At 39.6% G+C, this 27,749-nt stretch overlaps 1 pseudogene; it reads right to left on the bottom strand.

Annotated features, from left to right (window-relative positions):
* Nucleotides 1–13,652: 13,652 nt before the first annotated feature.
* On the bottom strand, nt 13,653–13,950 carry LOC138929999 (peptidyl-prolyl cis-trans isomerase A pseudogene; annotated as a pseudogene).
* Between the last annotated feature and the right edge of the window lie 13,799 nt (nt 13,951–27,749).

Genomic DNA, 27,749 nt, shown 5'->3' with positions numbered 1-27,749 from the left:
TAAAGATTTCATGAAATATTCCACACATCAATTTTAGATACTAATCTAAACATTGGCTTTCCATATTTATAAGTGTCACTTTTGGCTTTTGTTGAGAGTTTAGCTAAGTTATTCCATGATATGACTGACTTGGCATCCATTTTGTTCTACCAAGTGGCCTACATAGAACCTAGTCCCTCATGCAAGCACATGCCCTATATAGCAGCTGGTAAAGTCGTAAGTAAATGTAAGTTCCTGATCCAACTTCCCTAAGAGTCCTTGTGATCAGCAGTCACCCCTCTTATGTACCGATTAGACAAGACACCCATGGGGCTTATCAAAACTCCACCCTTTTGACTTGAACTGATCAATCTAGCCATAACCTGGAAACTGCAAAGCGTTCCACCCATGGACCCTAATAAAGGCATGTGCCCCACGTCCTGTCTCTCCCTCTGCCTTGACCTCCACATGTGACCCCTCGAGGAGTGTCAGGTAATTCATCCAGGACCTGTGAGTAAGAAACTGATCAATTTCAATTTCTGTTGTGATACGACAGTTTGTACTCCACATAACAATTATTTAATTTGACAAATTCATGACAGCCTTTTATTCTGATATGAGTTAAAGGAAATCCAAGATCTTTCTGAGACACAGTTTTCTCCTTTCTAATATGAGAAATTGGACATTTTAATTTGTAAATGTGTCTATCTAAGTATGTGTGTGTTGTGTACTTTTAAAGGGGATGTGTACACAAATTTGAGGTATGCTGTGATAATATGATGGCTTATGTTTCTAAGTTTCTTTTAATCTTCCAAAAGAACTTCCTCATTGACACCTCATGGCAATCCTGTGATGTAGAATTAATAATATTTTCTAAATCATAGGATTGCTGTGAGGATCATGTGAGATTATACATCAATTAATACTAACAGAAATGATCATTATTCTAATTATTTTTATTTACTTTTATTTAACTTTATATATTGAAGTAATTTTATATTCAAAAGGGATTGTGAAAATTGTAAAAAAAAATTCCTGTGTGTCCTTCATTCAGGTTCCCTTTATGGTAACATCCTACATAACCATAATACATATTATCAAAATTTGGAAATTAACATTAATAGAATACTATTAATTAGACTATAGACTGTATTCAGATTTCATTAGTTACTGCATGCACTCATTTCTCTCTCTCTGTGCAAGTTCTATGAAATGATGTTACATATATGGATTGGTATAACAACCACCATGATAAAGATACTGTTCCATCACCACAAAGGAACTCTATCACACACATCACTTTATAGTCACACACTCCTCACTCACAACCATCCCTAAACTCTGGGAACCTGTTTCCCATTTCTATATATATTTTTTCATTTAAATAATATTACATAAGTGAAATCATAAATGTGTAATATTTTGAGGTTCTATTTTTTTTTACCTATGTAATAATCTTAAGCTCCATCTAACTTGTGTATCAATAGTTGATTCATTTGTATTGCTGAGTAGCACTCCACCACTTATATGTGCCACTGTTTGTTTAATCATTCACTAATTGAAGGACATTTGTGTTATTTCCACCTTTTGATTGTTATAAGTAGAGAACCTAAGAACATTAATGTACAACTGTTTTTGTAGACAAATTTTTATTTGTGTGGGATAAATACTGAAGAGGATGACTGAAGAGTCATGTGTATATTAAGTTTTAAAATTATCTACCAAACTATTTTCCAGAGCAGGAGTACCATTTTGCATTCCCCTCAGCAACATATGAGAGATCCAGTTTCTCTGGATCCTTGCCAACATTTGGTATCATCACTGTTTTTTAGTTGAGCTATTCTAATAGTATGTAATATCTTAGTGCAGTCTTAATTTGCATTTCCCCCCTGGCTAATGACGTTGAATATCTTTCTGTGTTTTTCATTTGGCCAGCCAAGTGGCATGCAGGATCTCAGTTCCTGACACTCCTTACCCCTGCAGTGGAAGCCCAGATTCTTAAGCACCGGATCACCACCAGGGAATTACCAATACACAATATTTCAGTTGTGCAGGATGAATAAATTCTGAAGATCTAGTGCACAGCATGGTGACTATTTAATACTATATTGTAAATTGAAATTTGCTAAGAGAGTAAATCTTAATTGTTCTCACAGAAAAAAATGATAATTATGTGAAGCAACATGTTAATTAACTTGATTATGATAATCATTTCATAGTATATACGTATAGCATCACTTTGCACACCTTCAGTTCAGTTCAGTTAAGTTGCTCAGTCGTGTCCAACGTTTTGCGACCCCATGAATCACAGCACGCCAGGCCTCCCTGTCCATCACCATCTCCTGGAGTTCACTCAGACTCATGTCCATCGAGTCCGTGATGTCATCCAACCATCTCATCCTCAGTCGTCCCATTCTCCTCCTGCTCCCAATCCCTGCCAGTATCAGAGTCTTTTCCAATGAGTCAACTCTTCACATGAGGTGACCAAAGTACTGGAGCTTCAGTTTTAGCATCATTCCTTCCAAAGAAATCCCAGGGTTGATCTTCAGAATGGACTGGTTGGATCTCCTTGCAGTCCACGGGACTCTCAAGACTCTTCTACAACACCACAGTTCAAAAGCATCAATTCTTTGGTGCTCAGCCTTCTTCACAGTCCAACTCTCACATCCATACATGACCACAGGAAAAACCATAGCCTTGGCTAGATGGACCTTAGTTGGCAAAATAATGTCTCTGCTTTTGAATATACTATCTAGGTTGGTCACAACTTTTCTTCCAAGGAGTAAGCGTCTTTTAATTTCATGGCTGCAGCCACCATCTGCAGTGATTTTGGAGCCCACAAAAATAAAGCCTGACACTGTTTCTACTGTCTCCCCATCTATTTCCCATGAAGTGATGGGACCGGATGCCATAATTTTCTCTTTCTGAATGTTGAGCTTTAAGCCAACTTTTCCCCTCTCCTCTTTCACTTTCATCAAGAAGCTTTTTAGCTCCTCTTCACTTTCTGCCATAAGGGTAGTGTCATCTGCTTATCTGAGGTTATTGATATGTCTCCCGGCAATCTTGATTCCAGCTTGTGTTTCTTCCAGTCCAGCATTTCTCATGACGTACTCTGCATAGAAGTTAAATGAGCAGGGTGACAGTATACAGCCTTGATGTACTCCTTTTCCTATTTGGAACCAGTCTGTTGTTCCATGTCCAGTTCTAACTGTTGCTTCCTGACCTGCATACAGATTTCTCAAGAGGCAGGTCAGATGGTCTGGTATTCCCATCTCTTTCAGAATTTTCCACAGTTTATTGTGATCCACACAGTCAAAGGCTTTGGCATAGTCAATAAAGCAGAAATAGATGTTCTTCTGGAACTCTCTTGCTCTTTCCATGATCCAGCGGATGTTGGCAATTTGGCCTCTGGTTCCTCTGCCTTTTCTAAAACCAGCTTGAACATCAGGGAGTTCATGGTTCACGTATTGCTGAGGACTGGCTTGAAGAATTTTGAGCATTACTTTACTAGCATGTGAGATGAGTGTAATTGTGTGATAGTTTGAGCATTCTTTGGCATTGTCTTTCTTTGGAATTGGAATGAAACTGACCTTTCCCACTCCTGTGGCCACTGCTGAATTTTCCAAATTTGCTGGCATATTGAGTGCAGCACTTTCACAGCATCATCTTTCAGGATTTGTCACACCTTAAATATATATAATTTTTAGTTATAATTAAATCTCAGTGATGCTAGAAAAAAGTAATATTCCTAAGGTATTTATCAAACATGTCTTTTTCTCTTATTTACTTGCAAAATATCTAGTTATTATTGCTAGTGACACAGAAGAAATCTAGGTTCAGAGAAACTGACATTCCTTATTACCTCTTCTGATTGCAATTTGCACCCCAGTATTCTTGTCTTGTGGTAATCATCCTTATAGTATACCAACCCACAACCTACTCAATCCTAAAAAAAAAAAAACAACAAAACTCATGTTTACTTACATATACACATTATACCTATAAAAGTATATATATATGTGTATATATATACATATATATATATATATATATATATATATATATATATATGTATATTCTTTTATACTGGAGAAGGCAATGGCAACCCACTCTAGTACTCTTGCCTGGAAAATGCCATGGACAGAGGAGCCTGGTAGGCTGCAGTCTATGAGGTCACGAAAAGTCGGACACGACTGAGTGACTTTACTTTCACTTTTCACACATTATACCTATCCATACAGCCAAAAGAACTTTTTTATTTGTTGGTTTGTTTTACAACAAAAGCATTAAAATACTTTGTTCATTATAAAATATTTAATGGGAAATTAGTACGTTTCTAGAGTATAGGTTTGCTGTGAAAATGAAGTGAGTGTAATCCTTCTAAAACACTGTGTATGGACTTTCTTCTGGAATAAAAACAGACTAGTAAATTTCTGCCAAACTTCTCCAATAAGCCCCACTGCTATTGCCAAACAAAACTGAAAGGGAACAAAACAAACAAAGCATTATCTAACAAGGCAGAGAGACAATATAGTAACAAAATCTGGAAGAAGGAAACTGATGGAGCAACTCCTGGAGAAGACATGGGATGGACCAGGGTGCTAGAAGTGCCTCTCTCTTCCCCTACCCCCGCTTAGAGGGACATTCTGTCCAAAGTTTCCACAGTGGGAGGTGTTCCAACAAAGCGGCCTTGAGAGAGGAAGGTGTTGCTGAGATCATCTGACAGAATATATGACTGAACCCTGTTAAGGCTTCTATATAAACTTTTTTAAGATTCAGGCAAGCAGGGAAACATATAGCGGAGACAAGCCTTGTAGGTAAGTTCCCTCACTTAGTAAACTTGACCCCGACATTCTGATCCCTGGATCAGGAACATCCCCTGGAGGAGGGCATGGCAACCCACTCCAGTATTCTTGCCTGGAGAATCCTATGGACAGAGGAGACTGGCAGGCTACAGTCCATGGGATCACAAAGAGTCAGACAGTACTGAAGTGACATAGCGTGGACCCACCCATCTGGAACGTCCAGCTCTTCTTTCCCTCTCTCCTTGCCCTCCCTGTACGGGGACCAGTTTGTGAACCAACAGAAACCCACAGAGGTAAGCCTGGCATCTGAGGCTGAATTTTTTCCAGAAACGTGATCATTCTCTATGTCTCTGTGGTTCCCCCTCACCTTCTCAGAAAGGCATAATGGCGGCCTCTGGGGTGGATGCCACTGATTTTTCTCTGCCAGAGTTGTGAGAGAATTTGTCTTGGCTTTTTAACATGAGAATTTGGTAGGAGACCTGCAGGCAAAACTCAAAGGTGTGGAGGGCTCCCTTTAGACTGCAGCCCCTAAGAGTTCCTCTCTCTCACACTAGTTTATACCGCTTCCAGTAATTTTTCAAAGTTATGGTTTAAGTGTTCTTACCACTTGCTGACTCTACTGTCATCTAATTTGACTAAACTGGTCTCAGCTGTTCTCTGTATTTACTTTTCTCTCCGGATTTTGTGATAGTGGTTCGCCCTGCAACTTTTATTCTCTAGTGGTTCCAAGGAAAGCCACTGGTTTGTTCAGTTTTATTTATTTATTTTTTTTTCTTATATGTATGGGAGTGATAGTTTCCAAGCTCTTTACATGTTGGAGCTGAAATATGAAGTCATCCTTGTTTTTGAGTATGATATGCTTGTTTGAGGATTTTGTGTGTGTTTATTCTCTGAGCTTCTTGCATCTCTGGCTTGTTGTAACTAATTTTGGAAATTTCCTCACCAGTGTTTCTCCAGATTTTTTTTCTGTTCTTTCTGCCTTTCTTTTTAGAGTCCAATTGTATATATTTAAGATTTATTTAATACTGCATCACATCTATTGGTATATTCCAAATATCTTAGCTCCTACATAACTAATGATTAGGAACAAATATCACTTTTGGAAAAAGGAAGAATTTTGCAGAGTAATTTCACAGATTTAGGCTTTGAAAAAGAAAGATCAGAAGTGGTGAAAAGTGGAGGGAAAGCATTTAACAGGGAATATTGACTTGAGCAAAGGTATCAACCTATAATTGTAAGACATTTGTAGGGATCAGTGAATAGGCCCATTTGCATATAGTATTCATTGTAGAAATGAGTAAGTTGTGTGCCTTCTTTTTTAATACCTACTCACCTTTCAGAACTTGATTAAATATCACATCTTCCAGGAAGCATTTTCTGGACTCTCCAGAATAGTTTTAGTCCTCCTGGTTTATGTTTTTGGAACACTTTACACCTATTTGTTTGTTTTTGCATTATCAATAGTAGTGTTAAGTCACTTCAGTCCTGTCCAACTCTCTGAAACCCCATAGACTATAGACTACTAGAGTCCACTGTCCATGGGATTCTCCAGGCAAGAATACTGGAGTAGGTTTCCATGCCCTCCTCCAGGGGGATCTTCCCAACCCAGGGATTGACCTTGAGTCTCTTATGTCTCCTGTAGTGGCAGACCGGTGTTTTGTTTTGTTTTACCACAAACACCACCTGTGAAGCACCAATAGTAGTAGTAGACATTTGCTGAATGGATACTATAAGCTAGGAATTGTATTAAGCACTTAAGAACAAAATCATTTAATTATGTTTAAAATCTGTCTTTTCCCCTCCACTGTATGTAGCATAAAAGGACATGGCATTTATCATGTCTTTTTGTTCACCACTGTGTTTCTAGTGCTTAATGTAGAGCTTGCCACATATTAGGTGCTTAATATATCTTTGTTGACTGATTACGTAGTTAAAAATGTTATTGTTAACTTTGTTATTTATCCTTGCTAATCTGCCTGGCAGTGGCTTCCCTTGTGACTCAGCTGGTAAAGAATCTGCCTGCAATGTGGGAGACCTGGGTTCAATCCTTGGGTTGGGAAGATCCCCTGGAGAAGGGATAGGCTACCCACTCCAATATTCTGGCCCGGAGAATTCCATGGATTGTATAGTCCATAAGGTCATCAAGAGTTGGACATGACTAAGCAACTTTCACTTTCAATATGCTTGCCAGTGCAGGAGACACAGGAGAGTTGGGTTCTATCCCAGTTTCGGGTAGATCCCCTGGAGGAAGGCATGGCAACCTACTCCAGTATTCTTGCCTGGAGAATCCCATGGACAGAAAAGCCTAGAGGGCTACAGTCCATGGGGTTGTGAAGAGTCAGATGCGACTGAACATGCACATGCACCCACTGGCTAATGAAGATAACTTTCTTTCTAGTCCGCTGGATTCATATGTTGACATTGCTAAATCGACTACTTAGGTCAATACTTAAGGCTAGTAATTCTGAAAACTCCTTGAAGGGCCCTGTGGTACTTTGAATGATTTTGGAGTTGTATGAGAGAGAAATAATCACTGACTATGTTCTTCAGGCCACATATCATGTGTGGAGTAGCTGCCACTTTGAAATGACTTGAATTTTTAAGTGATTTTATTTGAGATTTTAAAGGTTATTTAACCACGAGTTCCTTATTCAGAACCAATCTTAATGTGTAGTGTCGTCAAAATTATATTCTTGCCTTTTGTTCACATATGTATGCAGTTCTACTTGGTTGAAATTATCTTGGTATAATAATAAAATTTTCTGAATCCATTTAATAACCATGTATAAGAAATAACTGTATTGCTCCTGTCAGCAAAATGTTAGTCTTTTTTTCTTTTTTCTTCCCAGTGACCTAGATACACCCAAAGCCTGTGAGAGTTACTCTGAATTTATTTTGTGAAAATCAATATCAGTTTTCCCTTGCCTATTTCTATAGGGATTTTTTTCTCTTTGCCTTCCATCTATCCACAGTAGAAACTTTAGTCAGAGGTAAATAATATGACAAGCTTTCCAGATTCATCTCCTAGAAAAGAAAGGAATTTTTCATATTGGTTCATTAAGTTGAGATATTCTATCCTGAGCAAAATCCTAAGCTAGCAGTCGGTAGCTGATGTTCAAAATATGTAAAAAATAGATTTAAATCATCTAGTATGATATTTGTATAAAAGGCCTTTTTCTCAGTAACTAATCATTGAATCATAATTTGGGTTTGCTAACATACCTAATGATACTTAGTTCCAAAAGATGAGCAAAATAATTCCTTACATTTGTTTGGCACTTTGTAAATTCTAAAGATTTTCAAATCTGACAGGGTGGTCCTCATAACCACCCTTTGGGATACTATGGTGAGTGTACCTGACATTGTATTGGCTAATGCAATGTTCATTCCTTAACCCTTTCTCTTTTATATTCTTCTGCCAAAGGTTGGCAAATGAATTCTTGGTTTTCCAGTCTTCCCTGCAACCAAGGCTGACTCTGTGGTGTGTGTGTGTGTGCTTGCTCAGTTGCTAGGTCATATCTGACTTTTTTGTGACCCCATGGACAGTAGCCCATCAGTCTCTTCAGTCCGTGGGATTTCCCAGGCACGAATACTGGAGTGGGTAGCCATCCCCTTCTCCAGGGGATCTTCCTGACCCAGGGATCCAACCTGCATCTCCTGCATTATAGGCAGATTCTTTACCACTGAGCTACAAGGTAGGGAAGCTCTGACTTTGTGGCATAGTTCATGACAAAAAGATGAAAGAAAGAAAAATTTCAGTAGTATTCTGAGATATAATTTTGATTACTAATGAAAGAAGGACTGATGTCATGAGTGTAGCCTCCTTCCTTTACCTTCCCTGCTCATATCACACACATGTGATGCCTGTGTGTACATTGTGATGGGGAGGAGGAAATTTTCCTCTACCCTTCTGGGTTCTTCTGGCTGGTCTAAGATTAACAGGAGAAAAGTAAACAAATTTTAGTAACATGTATATATAGGAGGGTGCTTCCCAGGTGGCGCTAGTGGTAAAGAACCTGCCTGCCCATGCAGGAGACAGAAGAGAAGGGATTTCAATTCCTGGGTCAGGAAGATTCCCTAGAGGAGGGCATGGCAGCCCACTCCAATATCCTTGCCTGGAGAATCCCATGGACAGAGGAGCCTGGTAAGCCACAGTCCATGGGGTCACAAAGAATCAGACATGACTGAAGCGACTTAGCAGGCATGAAGGCATACATGGGAGACCCAGGAACACTGAGTAACTCACCAAATGGCTGAAAAGTGAAAATGAAGTCTCTTAGTTATGTCTGACTCTTTGTGACCCCATGGACTGTAGCCTGCCAGGTTCCTCCATCCATGGGCTTTTCCGTCACCTAAATACCATCTTCAGCTAAAGACTAAAGAGGATGTTGATATAGTTAGTGATTTGGCACTTCAGAGGGGAGAAAGGTAATTGACATGGAGATGGAAAAGAAGTGTTTGATAAATAAATGTTTGCTGGGCCAGGCATGTAACCAGGAAGGGTTAATTTTGAATTTACAACCTGACCCCGCCCACCTGTGAAAGACTGTGACATTCTTAAATCCTTTGCATGGGAAATGGCACAATTCCTGGTGCATCTCTTCTGCTGCTTACCTGCGCAGCCCAGAAATTCACATTTCAGAGGCTGGAACCACAGAGAGAGATGACATTTTTGTTGACTTGACAGGAGATATTCCATTTCACACCACCCATGAAATGACTAAAAGGAAGTGAAATTAACACATCCCCTTATCTGCGGTTTGTCATTCTAGGAGATATTTGCAGGAATTAAATGGTCTTTTTCTATTGTTTCCTCACCTCCACCCATCTCTGATATGTAAAAGAATCTGACATACAGGCCAAGACAAGATCGTTAATTTGACATGCTAGCCTGCCATCTTCTCCGTCAGCTGGCTCCCCAATTAAAGTCCCTTGCTTGCCTCAACACCTCATCTCTCAGGTTCATTGGCCTGTTGTGTGGCGAGCAGAGCCAGTGAAACACAAAGAGGGATTTTAACAAACGGACATAACTAGATCTGTCCCTGTCTACACACCTAGGCAGTTAAGGGTAAGGTTCTTCTTGAGTCTTTCAGGACTTGATTGTTTTCAGCTAAAAATAAAGCACAGGCCAAGAGACATTTGAGGGATGCAAGTTTTACTACCCTACAGTAGTGATCATAGCTGAATGGTCTAGCGGTTTTCCCTACTTTCTTCAATTTAAGTCTGAATTTGGCAATAAGGAGTTCATGATCTGAGCCATAGTCAGCTCTCCGTCTTGTTGTTGTTGACTGTATAGAGCTTCTCAGTCTTTGGCTGCAAAGAATATAATCAATCTGAATTCGGTGTTGACCATCTGGTGATGTCCATGTGTAGAGTCTTCCCTTGTGTTGTTGGAAGTGGGTGTTTGCTATGACCAGTGCATTTTCTTGGCAAAGCTCTAATAGTCCTTGCCCAGCTTCATTCCGCATGCCAGGGCAAAATTTGCCTGTTATTCCAGGTGTTTCTTGACTTCTTACTTTTGCATTCCAGTCCCCTATAATGAAAAGGACATCTTTTTTGGTTGTTAGTTCTAAAAGATCTTGTAGGTCTAGATCATTCAGGTATGACCTAAATCAAATCCCTTATGATTATACAGTGGAAGTCAGAAATAGATTTAAGGGTCTAGATCTGATAGATAGAATGCCTGATGAACTATGGACGGAGGTTCGTGACATTGTACAGGAGACAGGGATCAAGAACATCCCCATGAAAAAATGCAAAAAAGCAAAATGACTGTCTGGGGAGGCCCTTACAAATAGCTGTGAAAAGAAGAGAGGCAAAAAGCAAAGGAGAAAAGGAAAGATATAAGCGTCTGAATGCAGAGTTCCAAAGAATAGCAAGAAGAGATAAGAAAGCCGTCTTCAGCGATCAATACAAAGAAATAGAGGAAAACAACAGAATGGGAAAGACTAGAGATCTCTTCAAGAAAATTAGAGATAACAAGGGAACGTTTCATGCAAAAATGGGCTCGATAAAGGACAGAAATGGTCTGGACCTAACAGAAGCAGGAGATATTAAGAAGAGGTGGCAAGAATACATGGAAGAACTGTACAAAAAAGATCTTCACAACCCAGATAATCATGATGATGTGATCACTAATCTAGAGCCAGACATCCTGGAATGTGAAGTCAAGTGGGCCTTAGAAAGCATCACTATGAACAAAGCTAGTGGAGGTGATGGAATTCCAGTTGAGCTGTTTCAAATCTTGAAAGAAGATGCTGTGAAAGTGCTGCACTCAATATGCCAGCAAATTTGGAAAACTCAGCAGTGGCCACAGGACTGGAAAAGGTCAGTTTTCATTCCAATCTCAAAGAAGGGCAATGCCAAAAATGTTCAAACTACTGTACAATTGCACTCATCTCACATGCTAGTAAAGTAATGCTCAAAATTCTCCAAGCCAGACTTTAGCAATATGTGAACCGTGAACTCCCTGATGTTCAAACTGGTTTTAGAAAAGGCAGAGGGACCAGAGATCAAATTGCCAACATCTGCTGGATCACGGAAAAAGCAAGAGAGTTTCATAAAAAAACATCTATTTCTGCTTCATTGACTATGCCAAAGCCTTTGACTGTGTGGATCACAATAAACTGTGGACAATTCTGAAAGAGATGGGAATACCGGACCACCTAACCTGCCTCTTGACAAATCTGTATGCAGGTCAGGAAGCAACAGTTAGAACTGGACATGGAACAACAGACTGGTTCCAAATAGGAAAAGGAGTACGTCAAGGCTGTATATTGTCACCCTGCTTATTTAACTTATATGCAGAGCACATCATGAGAAACGCTGGACTGGAAGAAACACAAGCTGGAATCAAGATTGCTGGGAGAAATATCAATAACCTCAGATATGCAGATGACACCACCCTTATGGCAGAAAGTGAAGAGGAGCCAAAAAGCCTCTTGATGAAAGTGAAAGAGGAGAGTGAAAAAGTTGGCTTAAAGCTCAATATTCAGAAAACAAAGATGATGGCATCCAGTCCCATCACTTCATGGGAAATAGATGGGGAAACAGTAGAAACAGTATAAGACTTTATTTTGGGGGGCTCCAAAATCACTGCAGATGGTATCTGCAGCCATGAAATTAAAAGACGCTTACTCCTTGGAAGAAAAGTTATGACCACCCTAGATATTATATTCAAAAGCAGAGACATGACTTTGCCGACTAAGGTCCGTCTAGTCAAGGCTATGTTTTTTCCTGAGGTCATGTATGGATGTGAGAGTTGGACTGTGAAGAAGGCTGAGCACCAAAGAATTGATGCTTTTGAACTGTGGTGTTGAAGAAGACTTTTGAGTGTCCCTTGGACTGCAAGGAGACCCAACCAGTCCATTCTGAAAGAGATCAACCCTGGGATTTCTTTGGAAGGACTGATGCTAAAGCTGAAGCTCCAGTACTTTGGCCACCTCATGTGAAGAGTTGACTCATTGGAATGACTCTGATGCTGGGAGGGACTGGGGACAGGAGGAGAAGGGGACGACCCAGAATGAGACGGCTGAATGGCATCACGGACTCGATGGACATGAGTCTGAGTGAACTCTGGGAGATGGTGATAGACAGGGAGGCCTGGCGTGCTGCGATTCATGGAGTCGCAAAGAGTCGGACACGACTGAGTGACTGAACTGAACTGAACTGACAGTAATGATAGTGAAACACAAAGAAAGAGGCTAAGTCCTTTAATTCATTTTGAGCACCTGAAACAATGCCTGCAACTGCTGATTTTTGGATTTTTCTTTTTGTGAGAGAGAGGGTAACTCCTATTTGAACCCTGTTATTCAAGTGTTCCATTATTTGCTAATACATTTCTAGCTAATGGACTTGACTCATCACCGTTTAATAGGTGAAGACAATAAAATTTAAATCAGTTAAATGACATGTCTATTCACATAGCAAGAACAGGGAAATGCTTCTTTAACTTTCTGTGCATTTTAATATGCTAATACACTTAAAATATTTAAAATGGAATCTTAAGCTAACGAAATGAAAACTGTTATGCTTTTAAAAATAGAGAAAATATGGAAAAAAGATCTGTTACTTCTAGACTAGAGCACATTACCTTTCTCTGGAGCTTGCTCTGGGCACTCACATTTTCTATCCTCATTAAGAAAACATGGGGATGATAATCATTTCAGAAAATATGGGTACACCTCCCCATATTTAAAGTTCTTATCCTCATTATGAGAAGAAATACCCCAGATTATTCCTAGCTTCACCAATAATGTACCTATGGATTGTTTCCAGTTCGGGCTATTAAGAACAGTGCTATTATGGGAATTCTTTTCAGTGCCTTTGGTGTGTATATACATGTGCTTTTGTATGGTATTTACTCAAGAATGGAATTGCTGGACTACAGAGTATATATGTTTTCAGTTTTATTAAATGAGTCTTGTTTTCCAAAGTGCTTATGTTAATTGTGCACTTCTACCCATAGAGTATTAGAATTATATCTTTTTCACCATGGGACATTATCAGGTTGTAAAAATTTACCATTTTACAAAAGGAATGGCGCTAAAGTCCATGGGGTCACAAAGAGTCAGATACGACGGAGCGACTGAACTGTACTGAAAAATTTAGCAGTCTGGAATGTGGATAATGATCTCATACTGTGGGTTTTTGTTGTTGTTTCTGTTGTTTAGTTTTTATTCCATAATCATAAATTTAATATCACAATCCAGCTAAACGTGGAGGGAGATAAGGAAAATATGGAACCCAAAGAACTGCAGTGAGACCACAACGATTATAGCACATTTCAAGCAGATGTGGGTGAAGGGGTGCTCTCCTGAGCTACAAAAGGAATGGTCTGGTGGTTAAGTAGAATGCAAGTCAAATTTATTAGATTTGTCCACAGTCAGTGGTGGTGATCTTGCTGATCTTGCCATTCCTGGAACCAAAGCACTCCATGGCTTCTACAATATTCATGCTGTCTTTCACCTTGCCAACGACTCCATGTTTGCCATCCAACCACTCAGTCTTGGCAGTGTAGATGAAAAACTGGGAACTATTTTGTGTTGGGACCAGCATTTGCCATGGACAAGATGCCAGGACCCATATGCTTCAGGATGAAATACTCATCATCAAATTTCTTGCCACCAGTGCCATTGTGGCATGTGAAGCCACTACCCTGGCACATAAATCCTGGAATTATTCTGTGAAAGCAGGAAACTTTATAACCATAACGTTTCTCCCCAGCGCTCAGAGTATGAAAGTTTTCTGCTCTTTTTGTAACTTGGTCTGCAAACAGTTTAAAGGGGATGCAGCCTAAGGGCTCTCTGTGGATGGTGATGTCCAAAAACACGGTGGGTGTGAACTAGGCTGGGCAGTATAGGAAGCTCAGAGTGGTGGTGTCTGCAAGGCTTCTGTACTGTGGTTTTAATTTATGTTTTCCTAATTACTAATAATGTTGAGCACCATTTCAAATGATCTTTGAACTGTGGAATTCCTCTCTTTTGAGGGAATTGTTCAAATATTTTGCTCATTTTTCTGTAATGGTCTTTGTTGTCCATCTTTTTCTTATTGATTTGTAAGATTATATAATAAATATATATATATATATATTTAATTCTAATTATTCCCAATAGTTATGTTTTATAAAGTCACCATAAACACTGAATTACCAAATGATGACCTATGCTCTTAGGAAAAATATAGGATTAGGTTCCTGTAAGTCTCTGATGACATTTTCACCATCTGAAATGCCATTTCTGTTGTATATCATCTTTGCCAATGTCCTTTTAAAACAAGCCAGTCTCATCAACATTGTAAATCTTCTCTTTCCATTATTCTTCTCCTGTACAAGACTTAGTGAATACTTTAACAATTCTTCCATAACCTTCTGACCTACAGACCTGCCTCATCTACAAGTTCAATGTTTTCCACACATATGGCCTTTTGAAATGTGTAAGCCAATCAGTCAGCCTTTGTCAAGAAGAGTTTAACATTTTTCTAACCCTGGGTAATGTGACTGTAAATATTTTTGTCTTTCAGCCTCACAAGAATGCTGCCCACTATGCTTTCACTAATTTGTTATCATCTTATAAATACACAGACATAGTCACTTTTCCATAGCATCATCACACACTAGAACTGTTCCTTTAGCACTTTCTTGAGCTGCCTCATGTAAAGATGGGTAAATTTCCTTTTCTTTTTTCTGGATATACCAAATTACTGACTCATTAACTTTGAACCTATGAAATAAAATGGAGTTGCTTATGTCAAGGGGTCTTAGATCTGGGAGGCCATTACCAAGGTGAATTTTATACATGTCCCAACCAGGTGGAACCATGAACTTTTAAACTGGGCCAAATCACAAACCTAGAGACACCTGCATTTGTCACAGTGAGGAATTTTATAGCCCTCTGTGGTAAGGAACTCACCTGCAATGCAGAAGACATAAGAGACCTGGGTTTGATCCAGGGGTTGGGAAGATTCCCTGGAGAAGGGCATGACAATCCACTCCAGTATTCTTGCCTGGAGAATCCCATTGACAGAGGAGCCTGGCAGTCTACAGTCCACAGAGTTTCAAAGAGTTGGACATGACTGAAGCAACTTAGCATACATGCAATAATCTTAGCACTTAATCATGTTGAGCCAATGCTACTGTCTGCCTCTAATTCCAATTAAAATTCTTTATAATACAAACCTCTCTTCTTTGCCTTTAAAAGATCATTTACTTCCAAGGGAGACACTGGGTTACAACCAAAATCTGTGTGCACTGATTGCAATTCTTAGATCTCAGATAAATGCTTTCTACTTGATTACTGCCTCATAACGTAGGTTTATTTAGGTTGAGAAACTCATGGCCAGCAGCCCAAGCACTGTAATTCATGCCTGAAGAAGCTTATTAATACTCATAGTTTCTCTATAAGGCAAATCATAGCTTTCTTAGGAACTCTGGACAGTACTCCAGTGCTGTGCTTAGAGGCCATTTTAAACAGTAAAAACACCAAAAACAAGCAAAAAAAAGGAAAAAAGATGTGGCACTAATAGACCTTAGAAAGAACAATTGTTTACAGTATGAGAACTAACACAAGGCAGAACATTGCCTTATTTGACCTCATCTGACAGTGTCTGCATTGAGAGACTCACATTCACCACTCAGTACAGTATCACAATGACCACAAAAGCCTGTAAGTATTGATTTGGGGATTACAAATAAATTTTAGTGAACAAAGAAATTCACAAGTACCAAATCAAATAATGAGGAGGGACTGTGTATACTGATGTATGCGTGTGTGGTGAAGTCAGGGTTAAGTTTAATTTTTTAATACTTTTTCCCCTGTGTATACTTAGTTGTCTCCACACCATTTAAGAAAAAAAAATGGACTTTTCCCTTACTCCTCTGCAGTGATACTTTTGTCAAAAATCAAACATCTATTTATGCAAGGTTCTATGTATCAACTACAAATTAGCCACTTTCCATGGGCACTTGCCATCTACATCTACAAGGATTATGTCTTTTGCCACTGCAGCTGCTGCCCTTCATTCAAGGTGGAGAGCAGAAAGGAGATGAGGTCCTCTCTGCTGAGTGGGAGTGGGGGGATTTGGGGTGTGTGTGTGTGTGTGTGTGTGTGTGTGTGTGTGTGTGTGGACTGGCAGGACAGGTCTTCAGATAGATATTTTCAGGAGCCAATTTTATGCATGCTAAGTTGCTTCAGTCATGTCTGACTCTTTGCGACCCCATGGACTATAGCGCTCCACGCTCCTCTCTCCACGGGATTCTCCAGGCAAGAATATTTTCTCCAGGGGGCCTTCCCAACCCAGGGATTGGACCTGTGTCTCTTATGTCTCCTGTATTGGCAGGCAGATTCTTCACAATTAATACCACCTGGAAAGCCCCCAGATTTTATGAGTCCAATTCTTGTATTTCCTCATATCTAGAAAAGTACCAGCTGCAGAAAAGTACTAAAATCCTTCATGGTGATGACTGTTCCATGTGACTAGTGAAGGCTTCAAGAGACTAGTAGAAACTTCGTGGAAAAACATGTGTTTGACTGCATGTATTCCCCCTTCACTAAAAATAGCATATATACGGTCCTTCTCCCATACCTCTTCAGAGAAGATTCTCAGAGCTACTTGAGGTGCTAAATCTGGGCTGCAGTCCTCATTTTGCCCCAATTAAAACATTAGTGAACAAAGGTCCATCTAGTCAAGGCTATGGTTTTTCCGGTGGTCATGTATGGATGTTAGAGTTGGACTATAAAGAAAGCTGAGCACTGAAGAATTGATGCTTTTGAACTTTGGTGTTGGAGAAGACTCTTGAGAGTCCCTGTGACTGCAAGGAGATCCAACCAGTCCATTCTGAAGGAGATCAACCCTGGGATTTCTTTGGAAGGAATGATGCTAAAGCTGAAACTCCAGTACTTTGGCCACCTCATGCAAAGAGTTGACTCATTGGAAAAGAGTCTGATGCTGGGAGGGATTGGGGTCAGGAGGAGAAGGGGATGATAGAGGATGAGATGGTTGGATGGTATCACCGACTCAGTGGACATGGGTTTGGGTGGACTCCGGGAGTTGGTGATGGACAGGGAGGCCTGGTGTGCTGCAGTTCATGGGGTCGCAAAGAGTCAGACATGACTGAGTGACTGAATTGATTGATTGAAAACTTAACTTGCAACCATCATGTTGTGCATTTTTTTAAGTTGACATATGTGACACAGTATTTATAATGAAAAATATATGTTTGATTTTTGTTCTGTTTCTGGCACAGAGCTCCTAAAACACTTGGGATTTCCTAAGTGAGGAGAGCCACAGTGGGGTGTTGTTATGTTAATGAGGTGACTTTTGGAAAGCACTTAGGAATGGCTCAGCTGGTAAAGAAACCCCATGCAATGCAGCCGACCTGGGTTTGATTCGTGGGTTGGGAAGATCCCCTGGAGAAGGGAAAGGCTACCCACTCCAGTATTCTGGCCTAGAGAATTCCATGGACTGTAGAGTCCATGGAGTCACAAAGAGTAGGACACGACTGAGTGACTTTCACCTCACTTTTGTGGAGAGCTCGCTAAATGTACTTCTCAGTTCCAGTCATTCATCTTTATATTATTTTGTATTTTTATGTGCAGAATTATATATCATGTACATTAATGTGGGTCCTTGGTAGTGAAAGTGTGAAGTCCTAACCACTGGATCACCAGGGAGTTCCCTTAAAGCAAGTTTACCTGTATAAATTTAGCTGAGTCTTTTTATTGTGAACATGTGATTAATTTTATGAAGTAATTTCACTCCATCTGTTTTAACTATCATGATTTTCCTCTTTTAATATGGTAATGTAGTACATTGCATTAATTAAAATTTTAAAGCAAAACAGAACCAGCATTTCTGAAATAACTCCACAATCTAATGCTATATTAATCCTTTTTTCTGTTGCTGGTATTTTATAAGGATTTTTGCATGCATATTTTTGAATGAGATTCACATGTGATTTTCCTTTCTTAGACAACTCTTGATAGAGTTTGTTAACAAGCTGATGTTAGACTCATGAGTTGCAAATCGTACCTTCTTATTCTATTATTGGAAATAATAGTTTGTGTAATGCTGAAATTATTGCTTTTTTAAATGTTTGGTAGAATTGCTAGTGAAGCTCTTTGCACCTGCAGCTTTCAATGTAGGAAGATGTTCATTAACAATGCAAATCCTTTTATCACTAGAACTATTCAGTTTTAAATTGCTTCTGAGTTATTTCTGGTAATTTTTTTTTTGTAGAAATTTATACATTGTATCAAAATTTTAAGTGTATTGGCATAAAGTTGTCCATGATATTCTGTTTTTAATATCTGAAAGGTCCATGACAATCTTTTGTTGTTGATTCTTAATGTGTTTTGACAGACATTTATGAAATTTTTAGAATAAATGTTATTTTAAATTTTAGTTAATTGTGTGATTTCTTTTATTGGAATTGGTTTCTGGCGATTTGCCTTGTTCTTTAGATTTGACTGATTGAGGATATGTTTATCTGATTCTTCATTTCCCTTGACTGTGTCTTGGTCTCTATGTATTAGACATAGCAGGCACTTCTAGTTTTCATGGACAAGGCTCCCACCAATCAGTCCTGCCAGAAGCTCTACCAGAACCTGTAATAATTATTTTCCCCTCTCAGGGGAAAATAGGACCTTGGATTTTTCATGTGCTCACTCTGCGCTTAGCAGAGGAATGCATCTATTAGCCCAGTCTGTGTGGTTTCTGCCTCTCCCAGTGCTGTTAGATGGTGCAGGATCTATTTGAACTCCAGGAATGCTAAGATCAGTTCAGTTCAGTTCAGTTGCTCAGTCATGTCTGACACTTTGCGACCCCATGGACTGCAGCGCACCAGGCCTTCCTGTCCATCAGGAAATCCTGGAGCTTGTTCAAATTCATGTCCATTGAGTCGGTGATGCCATCCAACCATCTTATCCTCTGTTGTCCCCTTCTCCTCCCGCCTTCAATCTTTCCCAGCATCCAGGTCTTTTCCAACGAGTCAGTTCTTAACTTTAGGTGGCCAGAATATTGGAGTTTCAGCTTCAGCATCAGTCCTTCCAGTGAATATTCAAGACTGATTTCCTTTAGGATGGACTGGTTAAATCTCCTTGCAGTGCAAGGAACTCTCAAGAGTCTTCTCCAACACCACAGTTCAAAATCATCAATTCTTCGGTGCTCAGCTTTCTTTATAGTCCAACTCTAACATCCATACATGACCACTGGGAAAACCATAGCTTTGACTAGAAGGACCTTTGTTAGCAAAGTAATGTCTCTGCTTTTTAATATGCGGTCTAGGTTTGTCATATTTTTTCTTCCAAGGAACAAGACTCTTTTAATTTCATGGCTGCAGTCACCAACTGCAGTGATTTTGAAGCCCCAAAATGTAAAGTCTCTAACAGTTTCCATTATTTCCCCATCTATTTGCCATGAAGTGATGGGACTGGAAGCCATGATCTTAGTTTTCTGAATGTTGAGTTTTAAGCCAACTTTTCACTCTCCTCTTTCAATTTCATCAAGAGGCTCTTTAGTTCTTTTTCACTTTCTGCCTTAAGGGTGGTGTCATCTCCATATCTGAGGTTCTTGATGTTTCTCCCGGCAATCTTGATTCCAGCCTGTGCTTCATCCAGCCCGGCAGTTTGCATGATACACTCTGCATAAAATTAAATAAGTTAAATGGTGAAATAGATTCTAGTTTTTGGGCCTCCTTGGAAAATTTGGGGAGCTGGCTGTGAGACTGTTAATAGTCTTGGTAGGGAGGCCATATGTCCCCAAGTGGCAGGAGACAATAAATTGCAAGTGGCAGACTACTTTTTTTTTTTTTCCTTTTTTCATCTAATCCTGTGTTGTCATGGTGGCATCTGGTTCCAGGGGAGCTTTATCTCAAACCTTGAGCTAATCAATGCGTTTTTCTCATGGAAATGTCTTCCTTAAGCTATGTTAATGAACTACATTTGCCAAAAATCTGCCTTTCTCCAAGATTCATGTCAATTGTTTTATGGCTCAGGATCACTCACTTTATACCATTGCTATCTCAAAATGCATTGTTGTGGGTGAGGGGCCTGGTGCAGCTCTCTTAGTTTTAAGGCATTTCCTTTGTCTAATTCAGTTCAGTTCAGTCGCTCAGTCTTTGCAACACCATAGACACATGCCAGGCTTCCCTGTCCATCACCAACTCCCGCATCTCACTTAAACTCGTGTCCATCAAGCCGGTGATGCCATCCGACCATCTTATCCTCTGTCGTTCCTTTCTCCTCCTGCAATCAATCTTTCCCAGTATCAGGGTCTTTTCCAATGGGTCAGTTCTTCGAATCAGGTGGCCAGGGTATTGGAGTTTCAACTTCAGCATCAGCTCTTCCAATGAATGTTAAGAACTGATTTCCTTTAGGCTGGACTGGTTGCATCTCCTTGCAGTCCAAGGAACTCTCAAGAGCCTTCTTCAACACCACAGTTCAAAAGCATCAATTCTTCTGTGCTCAGCTTTCTTTATAGTCCAACTCTCACATCCATACATGACTACTGGAAAAACCATAGCTTTGACTTGACAGACCTTTGTTGGCAAAGTAATGTCTCTGCTTTTGAATATGCTCTCTAGGTTGGTCATAACTTTTCTTCCAAGGAGCAAGCGTCTTTTAATTTCATGGCTGCAGTCACCATCTGCAGTGATTTTGGAGCTCAAGAAAAGAAAGTTTTGCACTGTTTCCATTATTTCCCCATCTATTTGCCATGAAATGATGGGACTGAATTCTGAACCTGGGCTGTGCAGCAATGATGGGGGTTATGCACAGAGCTGTGGGGATTGTCTTTTATGCTAGCAAGGCTATTATTGGCTTTATGACAATTTTGCTTGATGCTATAACTTCTTGAAATTTATCATTTATTAAGATTATGCAACTTGATAAAATGATTTTTTAAATATCAAACTGTTTAATCTTGATATTAGGGGCTTCCCTGGTGGCTCAGTGGGTAAGGCATCTGCCTACAATGCGGGAGACCCGGGTTCTATCCCTGGGTCGGGAAGATCCCCTGGAGAAGGAAATGGCAACCCACTCCAGTACTCTTGCCTGGAAATCCCTTATTGGTGAACACACAGAGGTTAGAGGGACAGGACACCTCAAGGCTCACCTTGGAGACATGGGTAGACAACAGGCCTCAGCACCTCTGTCTCTGAACTGACCTTCAGGTGGTGCATTTCTGTTTGGAGTTCAGAAGACCTTGAAAGATGATGGAATCTAAAATATGAGTAAACAGGAAAGTCTTCTCACCATGATACATGTGGGGGTAACAAAAAATGTGGCACAAATTCCAATTCTAACTATTCATAATTGTGCTATCGTAGGTTTTATCTACTTTGTCACTGAAAACATGATAAAATTAAGAGAATTGAAATGTTCCCAATTTTGATAGACAAAAACTTTCAATGGCAGTTTTCTATTCACCCTCAAAATACCTAAATACCTGACATTGGTTTCCAGAAAAGTTCCCCCAACTAGCCTTTTGGGATTAAATGGATATTCTTTCAAGTTGTCGGGCCATGGGGTAAAGAGAAATCTCAATGCTTTTTTTGTCTTTGATTTATGCAATTGAAGGTAATTCTTATTGTAAACTAATATTCCATCCACCATGTGGCATTAAAACATTTTTCACATTAGGCTTAGTGATAAAAGATCACAGTCCATAGACTTAGGCATTTCAAAGGGAGAAAAAAAAGACTTAAAATGTTGAATATTGTAGAAAATTTCTGAATATTCAGAATTCTGGATTTTAAGAGTTCAGGTTATGGAGCAGTCATTTTCTTCAAAAAGAGTGTGACAAGGATAACGTCTTATCTCTGTGCTTGACACAGAACACGTGCTTCTTCAAGGGTTGTTGAGTGGCTTCATGATCTTTGTTCTTGGCTTACCTCTGCCCAAAGAGGGCTACCGAGGTGGCATTTTAAAGATTAGCCCTCAAAATTCCCCTTTTAACTGGCTTGAGATTTGGGGTTGTTCTGTTAATTTTATTTTGCTTGTTTTGTGCTTTTTTGTTTATTTTGAATTTTGCATTAAAGATCATTAAATTTGATTATGTTTGCTCAGGAAAAAAAAACTCAGAAGTTTCCCTAATGCCTCTTGGTAATTCTTTTCTTCTGCTTCTTTCTCCAATTTCATCTTTAAGCATCCACTGATCTGCTTTTGGTCACCATATAGTAGTTTGTATTTTATATAACTTTATGTAAATAGATCAAATAGTATTTGCTGTTTTTGTCTGGCTTATTTCACTTGACATAATTATTTTGAGATTCATCCACATTGTTGTGTGTCTCAGTAGTTCACTCTTCTGTCTGCTGAGATTTCCCCCATAGGGATATATGAAGACCTGTGAATGAATATTTAGGTGGCTTTTATTTCAGGGCCTCAAAATGAAAAGATTAAAATATGAATATTTGGCCATTGCAAATAATTAATGACTTCTAATGGGCATGAGATTTATTTTTTTCAGAAATGAAAATGTTTCAGAATAGTGGGATGGTGTCACAAACACATAAGCTTATTAAAATCCAGTGAAGTATATACATTGTAAAAGGATGGATTTCAGGGTGTATGAATTATATGTTAAAATGCATACTCTTTGAATGAAATATTTCACTTCCAGGTGGTTTTAAAGATAACTATTTATGTGTTTAAGAATCATGTGCAGGGGTGATCACTGCAGTGTTTCTTCTGAAATATTTGAAGCAAATAATTAGGCCTGGTTAAATATAATCCCTAAAGTGTATCTACAGTATGAATGTATACAGCATTAATAAAGGGTAGACACAAAATTTAGTTGCCATTGATTCATCAGTTGTTATAAGCCAAGCCTATAGAAATTCATCAAAATTACCATTTTAGTGTTCTTACCAGTTTAGGGTCACAGTGGTTTCTGCTCTAGGTAAGCAGATATTGCTATTGACTCTTGATTCACCTGTCTTTCTAGACTTCTGGATGACTCTCACTTCAGTTTTCTGATGGAACCAAGAAAAAGTCATTGATTTTCAGTTTGTCCAACTCATTTTCTTGTTGCAAATACAGGAATGATGGCTTCTTTCTTATTCCGTTAGGGCTGCTAGGACAAAAATGCCTTAGACTAGGTGGCTTCTAAACAACAAAAATTTTATTTCTTATAGTTCTAGAGGCTGAAAGTCTGAGATAGAGTGCCAGCCTGACCAGGTTTTACAGAAGGCCCTGTTCCAGGCTGCAGACTGCTGGCTTACTAAGTCTCAGTATGGTGGACAGCAGAGAGGGGAAGCTAATTCTTGTAACTCTTTAAAGGGCGCTAACCATATTCAGAATTTTCCACAGTTTATTGTGATCCACACAGTCAAAGGATTTGGCATAGTCAATAAAGCAGAAATAGATGTTTTTCTGGAACTCTCTTGCTTTTCCCATGATCCAGCGGATGTTGGCAATTTGATCTCTGGTTCCTCTGCCTTTTCTGAAACCAACTTAAACATTTGGAAGTTCACGGTTCACGTATTGCTGAAGCCTGGCTTGGAGAATTTTGAGCATTACTTTACTAGCATGTGAGATGAGTGCAATTGTGTGGTAGTTTGAGCATTCTTTGGCATTGCCTTTCTGTGGGAAAATTCTGAAAGAGATGGGAATAACAGAGCACCTGACTGCCTCTTGAGAAATCTATATGCAGGTCAGGAAGCAACAGTTGGAACTGGACATGGAACGACAGACTGGTTCCAAATAGGAAAAGGAGTACATCAAGGCTGTATATTGTCACCCTGCTTATTTAACTTCTTTGCAGAGTACATCATGAGAAACGCTGGGCTGGAAGAAACACAAGCTGGAATCAAGATTGCCGGGAGAAATATCAATAACCTCAGATATGCAGATGACACCACCCTTATGGCAGAAAATGAAGAGGAACTAAAAAGTCTCTTGCTGAAAGTCAAAGAGGAGAGTGAAAAAGTTGGCTTAAAGCTCAACATTCAGAAAACAAAGATCAAAGCATCTGGTCACATCGCTTCATGGGGAATGGATGGGGAAACAGTGGAAACAGTGTCAGACTTCATTTTTTGGGGCCCCAGATTCACTGCAGATGGTGACTGCAGCCATGAAATTAAAAGATGCTTACTCCTTGGAAGAAAAGTTATGACCAACCTAGAGAGCATATTCAAAAGCAGAGATATTACTTTGCCAGCAAAGGTCTGTCTAGTCAAGGCTATGGTTTTTTCAGTAATCATGTATGGGTGTGAGAGTTGGACTGTGAAGAAAGCTGAGCACCAAAGAACTGATGCTTTTGAACTGTGGTGTTGGAGAAGACTCTTGAGAGTCCCTTGGACTGCAAATAGATTCAACCAGTTCATTCTGAAGGAGATCAGCCCTGGGATTTCTTTGGAAGGAATGATGCTGAAGCTGAAACTCCAGTACCTTGGCCACCTTGTGTGAAGAGATGACTCATGGGAAAAGAGTCTGATGCTGGGAGAGTTTGGGGGCAGGAGGAGAAGGGGACGACAGAGGATGAGATGGCTGGATGGCATCACTGACTCAATGGACGTGAGTCTGAGTGAACTCCGGGAGTTGGTGATGGACAGGGAGGCTTGGTGTGCTGCGGTTCGTGGGGTCACAAAAGTCAGACACGACTGAGCAACTGAACTGAACTGAGCCTAACTCTATTCATGAGGGTTCTGCCCTCATCTAATAGTAATTACATCCCAAAGGCCTCACATCATAATGTTATTACATTGGGGTATAGGATTTTAACATAAGAATTTGGAGGAGACACAAAAATTCAGTTTATAACGTTCTGCCTCTGGCTTCCATAAATCCGTGTGCCACTGGCATGCAAAATATATTTATTTCCCCACTCCCAAACCCCAAAACACTTGTTATAATATCAACTCTAAAGGCTGAAGTTCAGAGTCCTATCTAAGTATTATCTAAATCAGAACTGGGTGAGATTCAAGTTAAGATTCATCCTGAGACAAAATTCCTCTCCAATTGTGAATATATAGAAACTAAACAAGTTATGTTTCCAAAATACAATGCTGGGAATGGCAAAAGATAGTCACATTTTAAAAAGGAGAAATAGGAAAGAAGGAAAAATCATGGGTCCCAAGAAGTCCAAAGTCTAGCAAGACAAACTCCATTATATCTTAAGGCTCTAGGATAATTTTCTTTGGCTTTGTTCTTTGCTCTTCAGGACCACTAGGGAAGTAGTCCTGCCTTCTGGACACTCTGGGACAATTGTTTTGCCTTTTTTGCAAGCAAAGAAATTATTCTCCCTACTTTTGAAACTAAGGAGGCAGTCCAGATGACCTTGAATCATTTTCAGTGTCACTCTCTGTTTTTTGAAGAATAATGTACATTCTCAGCCATGTGTGGTCCTATCCTGGAAAAGCTAAGAAATTCAACAGTCCTCCCTCATTCTTTCTCATATCCTTCCCTTTCAGTGCAAAAATGTCAGACTTCCTCCTGGAGTAGCTGATGAAGTACACAGTTCATGCTGAAAGTAATTTCCCTATCAAGTGGTCACTTTGCCACAGTCTTAGTGTTCTCTTTTTTATTTTTGCAACATGAATAGTCTGCCAAGTCAAGTAAGTTGCTCAGTTGTGTCTGACTCTTTGCACAGACTATACATTCATGGAATTCTCCAGGCCAGAACACTGGAATGGGTAGCCTCTCCCTTCCCCAGGGGATCTTCCCAACCCAGGGAACCAACCAGGGTCTCCTGCATTACAGACAGATTCTTTACCAGCTGAGCCACAAAGGAAGCCCAACAATACTGGAGTGGGTATGAATAGTCTGAGAATTTTCCAAATCTTTACATTTTGCTTCCATTATTAAAAATCAAAATATAGTTGATTTACAATTTTGGGTTAGCTTCAAGTGTACAGCAAAATGATTCAATTATTTTTTCTAACTGTATTCCATTGTAGGTTATTACAAGATCAGTTCAGTCGCTCAGTTGTGTCCAACTCTTTGTGACCCCATGGACTGTAGCATGCCAGGCTTTCCTGTACATCACCAAAGCCTGGAGCCTACTGAAACTCATGCCCATTGTGTCGGTGATGCCATTCAACCATCCCATCCTTTGTTGTCCCCTTCTCCTCCTGCCTTCAATCTTTCCCAGCATCAGGGTCTTTTCCAGTCAGTAAGTTCTTCAAATCAGGCGGCCAAATTATTGGAGTTTCAGCTTCAGCATCAGTCCTTCCAATGAATATTCAGGACTGATATCCTTTAGGATCTTCTTGCAGCCCAAGGGACTCTCAAGAGTCTTCTCCAACACCACAGTTCAAAAGCATCAATTCTATGGCGCTCAGCTTTCTATATAATCCAACTCTCACATCCATATATGACCACTGGAAAAACCATAGCCTTGACTAGACGGACTTTTGTTGGTAAAGTAATGTCTCTGCTTTTCAACATGCTGTCCAGGCTGGTCATAGCCTTTCTTCCAATGAGCAAGTGCTTTTTAATTTCATGGCTGCAGTCACCATCTGCAGTGACTTTTAAGCCCCCCAAAAGAAAGTCTCTCCCTGTTTCTATTGTTTCCCCGTCTATTTGTCATGAAGTGATGGGACCGGATATCATGATCTTCGTTTTTTGAATGTTGAGTTTCGAGCCAACTTTTTCACTCTCCTCTTTCACTTTCATCAAGAGGCTCTTTAGTTCTTCACTGTCTGCCATAAGGGTGGTGTCATCTGCATATCTAAGGTTATTGATGTTTCTCCCAGCAGTCTTTATTCCAGTGTGTGCTTCATCCAGTCCAGCATTTCTCATGATGTACTCTGCATAGAAGTTAAATAAGCAGGGTGACAATATACAGCCTTGACATACTCCTTTTCCTACTTGGAACCAGTCTGTTGCTCCATGCCCAGTTCTAACTGTTGCTTCCTGATTTGCATATAGGTTTCTCAAGAGGCAGGTCAAGTGGTCTGGTATTCCCATCTCTTCAAGAATTTTCCGCAGTTTGATGTGATCCACACAGTCAAAGGCTTTGGTAAATCTATTTTGTGTTTAGTAATTTTTTTTTTCTCCCCACTTCCTCTCCTCTTTGGTGACCATATGTCTGTGAGTCTATTTTGTTTCCCATATAGTTTCATTTGTATTATTTTTAGATTCTCTATATAAGTGATACCATACAGTATTTGTCTTTTTCTGACTTACATCACTAAGTATAATATTCTCTAGGTCTATCCATGTTTTTGGAAATGGTAATATTTCATTTCTTTTTGCTGAGTAATATTCCATTGTGTGTATGTGTGTATGTGTGTGTGTATACACCACATCTTCTTAAGCCAGTTGTCTATTGATGGGCAATTGGATTGTTTACATGCCTTGGCTATTGTAAATAGTGCTGTTGCTTTAAACATTGGCATACATATATCTTTTTGAATAAGATTTTCATTTTTTCCAGGTATATACCTAGAAATGGGATTGTTGAATCATATGGTAAACCGATCTTCAGTTTTTTAAAGGAATTTCCATACTATTGTCCATAGTGGCT

Source organism: Ovis canadensis, chromosome X, assembly GCF_042477335.2.
Source record: "Ovis canadensis isolate MfBH-ARS-UI-01 breed Bighorn chromosome X, ARS-UI_OviCan_v2, whole genome shotgun sequence".
NCBI lineage: Eukaryota > Metazoa > Chordata > Mammalia > Artiodactyla > Bovidae > Ovis > Ovis canadensis.
Note: the sequence above shows the minus strand (reverse complement) of the source record. Positions and strands in the feature narration are given on the sequence as shown.